Raw genomic sequence first — 12,101 nt, 5'->3', positions numbered from 1 at the left:
AATTTTCGCTGACTTGTTAATGGTAAACTTAGTTATATTACTTTTTATAAAAGATATTTTTATGATTGAAATTCAAGGTTTAAGAGATGTGTGATTGTCAATGGTTTTGTCTGATATAGGTTTTGTTTATATTTGACGCACATACACACACACACACACACACACACATATATATATATATATATATATATATATATATATATATATATGTATATATAGATATATACACACATTATATATATATATATATATATATATATATATATACAATATATATATTTATATATAATTTCAGATTTCTAGATATTTCACTGTCTTGAGGTAGCGTTCTCTTGCTTGAGGGTACACTCGGGCACTATATTCTATCTTATTTCTCTTCCTCTTTTTTTTTTTATAAAGTTTTTTAATATTTAAATATGAAATATATATTTTAACGTTGTTACTGTTCTTAAAATATTTCATTTTAATTGTTCATTACTTTTCTTGCAGTTTCCTTATTTCCTTTCCTCACAGGGCTATTTTCCCTGTTGGAGCCCTCGAGTTTATAGGATTCTGCTTTTCCAACTAGGGTTTTAGCTTAGTAAATAATAATAATAATAATAATAATAATAATAATAATAATAATAATAATAGAGCATCTTGTGGTTCTCTTAGTAATAAGTTTGAGTGATATGAACATTGTTTATATACATTTGTACTGTTTAAAATAAATGCGTGCTTGTATATATGTATATGCTTGTGAGTGTGTTCAGATAAAATCCTGGAAGTAACTGCTTTTCTAATGAAGAGATATCCCCACGAATTATAGGCTAGTTCCTTGTCGCTGCTGATTAAAGGGTCCGTGTTTTTTTTATGACATAGTTTTGAATCCAAGTGGCTTCGCCTCTAGTAATCTTTCAGATACATTAGCCTCATGAAAATGTTTATAAGCCTCGTACGTAATTTTTTTTTTTTTTTTTTTTTTTTTTTTTTTTTTTATAGTGTTTTCCAACTGGGAAATGTAGTTCGTAGTTCAAAAATCCAGTATTACAGTATCTTTTTGCATTCTTTTCACAGAACATTTGTACAAAAATATTTTATTGATACTATTTTATTTGTTTGTAGTCCTTTACAAATATATATTTTATTTTTATGTATTGACTAGATTAGATTTTAAAGTTAAGGTTTAGTAGTGATTGTCAAAAAAAGGCCTGCATACAGTATTACTGCAGTTTTTTGTCTTTTTTTTTTTTTATAGCTTATTTGTATGAAAGTAAATTTCGTTATTATTTTGTTAGTTTTTTTTTTTTTAGTATTTTGCAAAGATATCTTATCTTTATGTTTCGGTTAGATTAGTTTTAAAGATAGATTTTGGTATTGAATGGCCGAAAAAAAAAACAACTATACAAGCATAGAAAATGCCATCGAGAAATTATTCTCTTTAGGTTTCCAATCTTAGTTTTGGTTTCAGTTTCAGCTTTCCCTTTTGAAATGATTTTGGTCTTTTTTTATATGTGTTGGAGAGAGTATTTGATTTTCAAGGGAAAAACAATTGAAATTTTGCAACTATTTGCTCCCAAATAAAATTCAGTATGTTTTGTTTGTATTATGCAAAAATCCGCAGAATTGGGATTTATTGCAAGGCAATGGAATGGTTAATCCATTTGTATGATATGTGTGGAATTTATTTTTCATGTTGCACGTTAGCTTGTTTCATTTCATTGTTGTCCCGTGCTTGATTTTTCTATTTAACCTAATTCCAAGCTATGTCGTATCCAGATACTGATATATTGAATTGGATATTGTGTGTATTTTTTATATAGAATGTTTTAGTAACTATGATAAAACGATTACTTATGTGAATTGGAACAGTTTTCGGTAGATTTTATTAACATTTTTGTATGTCATTCATTCACTCAATCCAATGCCTCTCTGATCATGTCACGACCCCTTTAGGAATTGATTTTTTTTTCTACCACCAGTTGTTAGTCATACACTTAACCCTTAAGGGTTTAAAGGATGGTCATGAATGGCAGCGGCTTGGGACAGTGGCAATGCTCTAGCTAGGAGGACAATGCCCTACAGACTAACTGTATATGCATATGATGAGCGCCCAAGCCCCCTACCCAGTCTATGATCAGGAAGGGCCAGGCAATGGCTGCTGATGATTCAGGAGGTATTCTCCCCTAGACTCCCTCTATCCTTACCTCACAAGGATGGTGAGGTTGCAGACACTACAAGAAGCTATCATGCTTGAGTGTGACTCGAAAACCAGTCCGGGGATCGTCAGGCAGGGATGTTTCCAATAGGCGAAATTCTTTTTGGTTTGTGTAAAGAACAGGTCATGGGGAGGATAGAACAAACTTTGAATAAAGGAAATTAAGCAAAAAACATTTTAATGTACCACAACCATTATGTTTTACCTTAGCCAGAGTATGGTGAAATGGAGCTTACTATGGAAGAGTAACTTCTCAAGGCTCACCTTAATGCACGTGTCCTTCGCCGAGACTCGAAATGGCTTCCTCTGTAATTGGAATGGCCATGTAAATAGACATATAATTAACATAAGCTTATTCATTGATGTTGTGGGATGCTATAAACTAGAACCCACTAATGCCGGAAACGGCATCTATTCTCGGATTGTTAATTGCTTTCGAGACTGATTCCTTCCGAAACTATTTTATTATATTTTTAATTTTAGACAAAGTTCGAGATGTCGATGATGGAAATCTTGCAACCTTTCAGTATTCAATGACTTGTGGTATTTAACAGCCTGTCTTAGAAAGAGTACGTTTTAGGCCTGATTTATCTTATACAAGAAGCTAGATTAGTTTTGCCGAGTTGTTCTGAGCTGATGTTTTGGAAGGTCTTGTAAATTCCGTTGAAGAGTATCCAGCTGTTGTTTTTATGTGAGGCGACTTATGAATTTATAGGCCTTCCTTTGCCGTATTTTCATATCTCCTCATCCACCTTGTTTTGCACAAAGGGCGTACTGTAAACACATGTACTAGTGGAAGTTATAAAACAGAGTTGGGGAAGGGTTGCCTCAATTTCATCAACACCAACCAAATGCTTTTAGATTAGGAAACTTTAATATTAATTTTATCTGTTTTTGTAAGAGAGTGGGAAACTGAACTGGTTTCTGTCCTTTCTTAAATGAAAAATATTTTGGTTTGTTTTACTGGTCAAGAAAAGGACACGAACTAAAACTATCTCTTCCAATTGGGTTATCCCAACCACCTACATTGTTTTTGAGATGTGTATCATGCATAATTTTAATTGATTATTTTTTTTTTCATTGAGCATCAGAGTTTATTGAACCCGCTAATTGAAATGCTAATCTTTCAAATGGCCGGATAAAGGAAGAGCAGCTAATGGTCTGGTTTTACTTAGTATATTTCACTGTGCATTAAGAGGATGAAAAAAAATTAGTATTGTGCTTTTCATGTGTAGGAGTTTATTCTACTTTTACGGTTTACGCAAACGGTAAAATAGAGTATATGTACTTTCTGTGGATTTGCCGATGCTGAGGGAAAGAAAGAGAGCGTGTAGCCTGTAACCTTAATTCTAAAATCAAAAGGATTACTTGAATATATATATATATATATATATATATATATATATATATATATATATATATGTGTGTGTGTGTGTGTGTGTGTGTGTGTGTGTGTGAATGCATGTATATATTTGTTTGTTTATATATTTGTATATATTTGTTTGCCAATCTTTTATTTCCAATATTTATTTAATGTTTTAACAAAGTATTAAGTATTAATTTGATATATAAGTGAAATAATCAAATAAGATATTTGTTACCTTCCCTTTAAGAAAGTATTGTATGAAAGTTTAGAAATTATTTTGGAAACAGACTTGTATAACACAGTAGGGATCATGCTTGTTTCGGAACCTGATGCTTCTTAAACAAAATTCTAAATTCAGATTCATGCATTTTAGGACTACAGTTATGTTGAATGTAGAAAGGAGTTTTATTTTCAGTGATAACTGCAACGAATACGGAAAGTCTTCCGGTTTAAAGGACGCTCGTGAATGGCTGAGGCAAGGGACAGTGACAATGCCTTATCAGGATAATATCCTAGGGACTGGCCCTATTACATATGATCAGCGCCCAAGCCCCCTCTTCATCCAATGTAGGTCCAGAGAGGTCCAGGCAATGGCTGCTGATGACTCAGCAGGTAGATCTATAGGGTTCCCCCTCCCATCCTTAGCTCACAAGGGTGGTCAGGTTGTAGACACTACAAGAAACTATCGAGCTTGATCGGGTATTGAACCCCTGTCCAGGAGATCCCCAGACAGGGATGTTTCAGATAGGCTACCACAACCCTAAAGTTTTAACAGGGTTGTATAAGACGTCGGTACATGACATTAAGTGCTCTCTTTTACCGATAATTGTTACTGAAAGTCAACCGAGATTATACTGGCAATAAGCTTTAATAAAAGCGTATTTGCATTGCGATGGCGAGATTCGATGTCACGTGATTGCAGATTGCAAGCAAGCAAGCAGACCTGGAGAACGAGACAGATTTACGACGCTGCTTTCAATTCCCGTCATTGTCATAAATAGGTTGGAAAATCGTCTTTTCTTCTTCGGCTTTTCTGATCTTTTACCGTGACCGCGTGAAAAGCCTTCCTTCCTCCCTCTTTGTTCCTGTTCCTGTTCCTGTTCCTTCTGCTCTCGAGAATGATGCCATTATGATGCGTTGTCCTGTCTTTTTGTTTCAATGTCTTCCGCTTTGCCTCCTTTTTCAATTAACTCTCGGAGATCTGGTTCCCCTTTCGTCCTGTCCCCTTCGGTGCCTTCAGGGGACCAGGAAGTTCCCTTCCCTTCTCTTCCCTTCCCTTCCTTTCCCTTAGCTGGCGCCCTTCAGCTCTTTATTTTATTGCTGGTGGTGTTGATGGAGATGATGTTTTTCGTTGTTTCTTTGTGACTGTCAATCTTTTCCCCGTCGGCTGACTTGGGCGGAGGAGACTCATCGACCACTGTCCGTCTGTCAGTCTGTTTACGAGATTTTTGTAACCGGCTTTTGATTTATCTTAGTCCAATTTTGTCTAGCGATGAGTTATGGCCCAAGGCAGGAAAGATTGAATATTGTGGTAGGTCAAATCCTGATCGAATTCTCTCTCTCTCTCTCTCTCTCTTTCTCTCTCTCTCTCTCTCTCTCTCTCTCTCTCTCTCTCTCTGGCAGAAGTATGCGCATTCACTTAGCTTTGTAACATTATTAATTGATGAGAGATAGTTGATATAACAACGGGAATCCCATAATATCCTCTTTATCAGGGAAAATATACTCAATGTATTTGCATGTTTTTGATCTTTATAATTTTTCATCAGTGATTAATATTTCTATTTAAACCTCTAAATGGTATGTATTAAATTGCTTAAATTGATCTTATAATCTTTACGGTGAACAATGATAGAGCAACGATACACATCATTAATTCGAACAGTAAATAACAGAAATTGTATTAGCGCTCTTTGAGAACGAGTTTGTACAAATATGCTTATGATAATGGGATTTGACAGATAAAAAGATTCATATAAGTTTTTGATCATCTCATCAATTATTCGTTTGAGGACTCAATTACATGACATTTTCACATCAATTATACAAGAGGTAAGAATTTGTATATGACAAGAGATGAGAATTATTATGTGAATACAGACATACCGAATATACACGTAAACTAAAGTTGAGTGATGAATGTAGAGGAGTAGAGTTAAATGTAAGAGCCTTAATTACCAAAGAAGAGAAAGGATAATGTAAGAAGTAGAGGTTAAAAGTTTCTCTTGTGTATGGTATTAAAGGAACTGATGATGCGCCTTACGTCGAGTGTGAAGCAACTATATAAATCTTCACCTTCTAAATAGAAACTAAGGTCTGAAGCCTTTGTATTTGTTACTGTATATATATAATATATATATATGTATATGTATATATATATGCACACGTATATATATATATGTATGTATGTATGTATGTATGTATGTATATATATATATATATATGTATGTACACGTATATATATGTATGTATGTATGTATGTATATATATATATATATATGTGTGTGTGTGTGTATTTATATATATATATATATATATATTATATATATATATATATATAAGAGAGAGAGAGAGAGAGAGAGAGAGAGAGAGAGAGAGAGATTGATAAACATGATAGAGCGTGACCAAATCTTAGCTTACACTTGTTTATAAATTTATATTTATATACGCGTTTTTAATTTAATTAGTATTTTAACAGGTTTAGAGTAAAACGTGATTTATCGTAATTGTAAATGTTTATATCATTCTTGCCTTTTCATGTTTTATAATGGACCTTAATATGAACCATTATTCCGGTCCATTGACGTGTGAAAATGCTCTCATGCATCATTTCAGAATTGCGGTATTTTTTTTTTAAGGTTAATGAGCAGACGTCATGCACGCCATTGCAGTTTGTAGTTGTTATGTTTTATTCTACTATACTGCTGTATTGTGTTTTTCCTATCTGTATTATAGCAGTGGTAATGGGGGTTATATACTGTATTAATAGTTTCAGTAATATAAATATGTTAGAGCTATCAGAGAATATTGGAAGGAAATTTTGGTATTTTGGTATTCTTTTACTGTTGAAAATGTTTACTTTTGGATATTCTATAGAGGAAAGTAAAAGATGGAATCAGTGTCGTTTTCAATTGGTATATTTGAAAGACGCAATTTCTATTTTGGGGAGTGTGGTGAATCTTTCAAATTTGGTCAAACAAATTTTCCATCCTCTCAGAAATATGACCAAGGAAGAAAAGACAATATCAACCATAGCTGTAAGCTATAGTCATTTTTGTTTAATGAGGCGCATTTGCACTGACTCGCAGTGGTACTTTTTTTTAGCTCGGAAAAGTTTCCTGTTTTCTGATTGGTTAGAATTATCTTATCTAACCAATCAGCGATCAGGCAACTTTTGCAAGCTAAAAGGGCACCGCTGCGAGTCAGTGTAAATCTGCCCCACTAAAAAGAATTGACTATAGTGTGTATGTAGATGAAGAGAGTAGAATAACAATAGAACTGTTATATTCAGGTCCCTAAATGCCCTACATTAACCTACTCATTATTCCACAGGATTCTATAAAAAAAACTTAATGAGTAACAAATCTTAACGCTTTTACACACTGGTGGAAGTGTCAATCAAAGTTCACGTTGTGTCCATTCAAACAGGATTAATGTTATTTGTTTATTGTAACTCATCCACATTAAAGATTATATTTTTTTTTCTTGGAGCCGCAACACAGGCGTGAAAGTGAAGAGATAATACTCTTACTCTTGTATTGTAGCTCATTTCGTGTATAAGGACTTTTTCTGAGATACGGGAAAGGGGATTATCCTCTGGCAACATCCCCTTCAAGGGGAAATGTGTATGGCAAAGATGAGTGATATTTCCCCTATATAATTAGAAGCAAGTGTCTGGATATATATATATATATATATATATATATATAAAATATTCCGGTCACGCTGAGTGGCATTACCAGACGTATGAGGTATAATTACTGTCTCTCCCCATTCCTCTGGTAGGAGGGAAAAGAAAGTAGTCATACCCATGTGAGAGGTTCTACCCAAAGAGGTACATTTGGTAACCACAACTGCCATGTTGTAGTTAGAAGAGGTGTTGGGGTTGGGAAGGGTTGAATCTGCGTATTCAGATTTTGTAAATATTTAGCCTTCATTTTTAAGGGTCGCGTACACTAGTGTGTGTGTATATAATATATATATATATATATATATTTATATACACTGAAATTTTTATCTGTTTATATAGGTGAATAGTATATATATAAAAATATAGCCTTTTACTGATTTCGCCTTCGTTTTTCCATTCGTTAGTGGAAGTCATTTATTTGAATTGAAGTATCAGGAAGTGTTAATCAACGAGCAGTTTTTCCTCAGGAAATGGCGTTGTAGTCTTTGGACTTGTAAAAACGTCAAGGATCCGTGAATGATATCCCGCAGTCCATTACAGAAGACATGTAGTTGGGAAAGAAGGAAATTGATATTGAACTGGGAGGCTCCTCTTGGGACTATCTGATGCACCGGCCTTTTTTTCTCCTCTCCGAGTTGTTCTTTACTTGAAGATGATATTTTTGTTAATAATATTAATAATAATAATAATAATAATAATAATAATAATAATAATGATGATGATGATAATAATTATCATCATTATCAATAGTTGTTATTTTTATTATCATTACTATCATTAATTATTATTATTATTATTATTATTATTATTATTATTATTATTATTATTATTATTTCGTTTTAATCCTACCATCTGTATGCCAGTACATATAGTAGTCATCGTACCAGATATTAGGGCCTGATTCTCTCTCTCTCTCTCTCTCTCTCTCTCTCTCTCTCTCTCTTCTTCTTCTTCTTCTTTTTTGAAATCTAATAGTCTTAATTCTAAATAGTACCGCACAGAAGCGATTCCTGGCGGCTTTAGTATTTTGAAGCCAAACGCGGCCCCGAGTATTCAGCATTTGAGTGTAATATCAAGATTCGTGTCGTCAGAGCACGAATGTACACGAAATTTTCTCGCCAGAATTTAATAGAGATGCTTGAAAACTAACCTGTGACAGGAAGCTATAAGGTAAAGAGAATGCTGGTTACGAAGCGGGCATTAGAACCTGTATATTTATATTAAAGTTGGACTAAAAATGATGGTAGAAAGATATACTGGGTTGAGAATCATGGAGACGTTTGAACTGACATCTAAATAAACTTTGTATCATTAATATCAACGTAACATTTAACCGGAGTTTTTCGTTGAGAATATTATCACATTTAACTTTCTTACGTTAGGATTATTATTATATCGGTTGTACATTTTTCTGGGGATGATTTTGAATTAATTCTTATATATGGCACTATTACTCTGCCAATGAGGTTAGGACGATGGGAGCTATATTGCGTATTCACTCAAATGCATATTTGTTTATTTGTTTGTTTGATCAAAGCAAATATAAGGCTTGTATCGGGGGTCAAGTACAACTTGTTTTGATTCGGATTTTGATCATGATGTTTGATCAAGCTCTCTCTCTCTCTCTCTCTCTCTCTCTCTCTCTCTCGCTCTCTCTCTCTCTCTCTCTCTCTCTCTTTTGAGATATGTTATCAACTTCAAAGCCTTTTCTAGTTCAGTGTAATTGCAGTTGTTACCGATGATAAACATCTAAGTTGGGCGCAAGAACATTTGATTTCATGCGTTTGTTACGTTTTCCTTTCCGTAATTACTGTAACATTTCCTGTAACGCGTATTTTTTGGGGTGCTTATGAAAATGATTATCAAGAAGTCATGTTAACAAAGGTGAATTAGTGGGGGGGGGGGACTGAAGGCACAACATTTCAATGTTTACGCATTTTAATTAAGTTTTTAACTACCAAATTTCTGTGGTTCTTATTTGATTAATTTTAGTTTTAATTTTTTTAGTTTGAAAACTAGGGTCAACCACCCGTATTCTCTCTCTCTCTCTCTCTCTCTCTCTCTCTCTCTCTCTCTTTAATAACCTTCCTTTGCCTACATCTCTCTCTATGGTTTGGAAACAGGAATACCTCCCCCCTGCTTTCTTGCCCCCCCCCCCCTTCTCTCTCTCTCTCCTCTCTCTCTCTCTCTCTCTCTGTGCTGCTGCTGAACGAGCAAAGTTTTACGACTTGAAAGCTTTCCTAGTAGTTTTAAGTGCTTTACAGTTTCCATTTGAATCTTGAAAGAACCCCGGAATGCTGCTTGCGCACTTGTTTTATTTTCGCTTTTAAAGGACACGAAAAGATGCAGCAATTTGGAGAAGCCACCGCGAATTACCTGTCCTCCTCTTTTCGGAGGCAAATCCAGGTGTTGCAAGTCGCTGGAATATTGCTGCTGTGTGTTATGGCATGTTAGGCGTGTGTGTGTGTTGACTTTAATCATTGGAGGTTTCTGTTTTTGTTATTGTTGTTGTTAATTTTGGTTGAGTAGCAACCTTAGTTGAAGAAGGAGAATGTTACAAGATTATCAATCGTTGTTAGGAGAGCAGCCTACTACGGAAAATAAACAAAGAATTGAAGAATTGATTTTAAAGGATAACTTGAAAAAGTGAATATTTAAATAAATCGTAAGGCTGATCAGACTGGTAACATAAACTATAGAATGGGGTTATGTTAACATATTTAGTTTGATTGTTGTTCTGTTGTTTTAATGTCTGATTTTAACATCCTTTTCTACTCATGGTTAAAAGTTGTGCGATTTAAATGCGTTTTCTTTTGTCGATATTAATCAAGTAACTATTGTTCTCAAACCTCAGATTGTGTGTTAGCCTTTTAGATGTGTTCCTCCACTGTCTCCTGATTGATTTTCTTTGCTCTAAGGAACACAGTTTTACTAATTCTATTGTCTTGTCTGATCGCTAGATTTCAGTCTTTTGATTTTGATTTATTATGAAAGTTTTACCCTTGTCTTTTTTTCGTTACTCTATTCCTCCTTTTATTTCACCTAAAACGGAAGCCTAAATTAGTTTTCTGAATTTCGGTATCTGTCTCTATGCATATTTGTATTTGTGTATATATTTATGTGTCAGGTCCCAGTTTTCGTATTTTCGACTATTCCTAACAACAACAAATGCAGCTGTTTCTAGTCCGCTGCAGGGCAAAGACCTCAGACATGTCCTTATTCATGTGTGATGTTTTGCCATTTTTCATCACCACGCTGGCCACTGCGAATGGTGATTGTTGGTTGGAGACTTTTGTCTGATTACTTACAGCAAACCAATCTAGTATAGGTGGCCCTGACTAGTACAGCTTTACTGATCATGGCAATACGTAAGCCCTTTTACCACGTTATGGTGTCGCCACTAAATTAGAAACTACTGGATAAAGGAATTAAAGTATGATCATATTGGGGCAATGTCCATTTTCAAGGGTAGATGATTAAAAATAGTGAAAGTAGGGTGAATACATTAAGAATATATTATTGAACGACTGGGTCAGGTATAACAAAACTGACAAGAAAGCTCCTTATGTAGTATAGATTGTAATTGGCTCTATCTATTGATTTTATTAAACCATGATAGTAATTCGTCGGAACAATTTAGAAATAAATTTCTCAAGCCCAACTGGGCTGCTGTTTATCAAATTATTAGAATTAAAAGGTAAATAGTGATATTTATTCTCGATGATGACTAATCAATCTCATTGTTGTGTGTAGAGAGAGAGAGAGAGAGAGAGAGAGAGAGAGAGAGAGAGAGAGAGAGAGAGAGAGAGAGAGAGAGAGAGAGAGAGAGAGTTAATCCAAATTACTATAATATTTAAAACGTAAGTTTTAAAATTAAAAGTTTATCAACGTATGATTGTACCTGATGAGATGTTAATTAACGCAAGAAAGTTATTGACAGCTGCATATTGCTCTTGGATCGGTATAACAAAGGCAACTTTTAATAATGTCATAATGTTTTTGTATTCACCTGAAAGGGAGAGTAAAAGTCAGACCCAAGGGATGAACTTTAATGAGGATGTCTTTGGCCCCCTGGAAATTTTTCATAATCTGTTCTACGAAATATTAAAGGAATTCTCACTGTTAATGAGTTGACAGAAAAGCTCTCTCTCTCTCTCTCTCTCTCTCTCTCTCTCTCCTCTCTCTCTCTCTCTCTCTCTCTCCTCTCTCTCTCTCTCTCTCTCTCCCAAATAATAATACTTGCAATCTCTCTCTCTCTCTCTCTCTCTCTCTCTCTCTCTCTCTCTCTCTCTCTCTCTCTCTCTCTCTTTTGTTTGGCATTCCCGCAAGAAATTGAAAATTCATGTTCAGTGCAGCCCATTAAATGCAGTATTTGGGCGAGGATAAACCACTCCAGTGAAGCCATAAATAAATATTCATTTTAAAAATAGCGCAATTTGGGCTAATCCTTTCAACTGTTGTTATGTGACGTTCGATAGCTGACCCTTTCAGACTAAAGACATGTTGTTGACCTTTGCCATTTTATATATGGAGGAAAATATTAAATGATATAGATCTCTGTATTGTGTAAAAAAGATCTGTTTCATTAATAGGAAATATGTGCTGGTTATTGTGCTGGTACCTTTGAT

Source organism: Palaemon carinicauda, chromosome 44 (genome assembly GCF_036898095.1).
Source record: "Palaemon carinicauda isolate YSFRI2023 chromosome 44, ASM3689809v2, whole genome shotgun sequence".
In the NCBI taxonomy this organism is placed as follows: domain Eukaryota; kingdom Metazoa; phylum Arthropoda; class Malacostraca; order Decapoda; family Palaemonidae; genus Palaemon; species Palaemon carinicauda.
The sequence above is the reverse complement of the archived record's forward strand: the minus strand, read 5'-3'. Positions refer to the sequence as shown.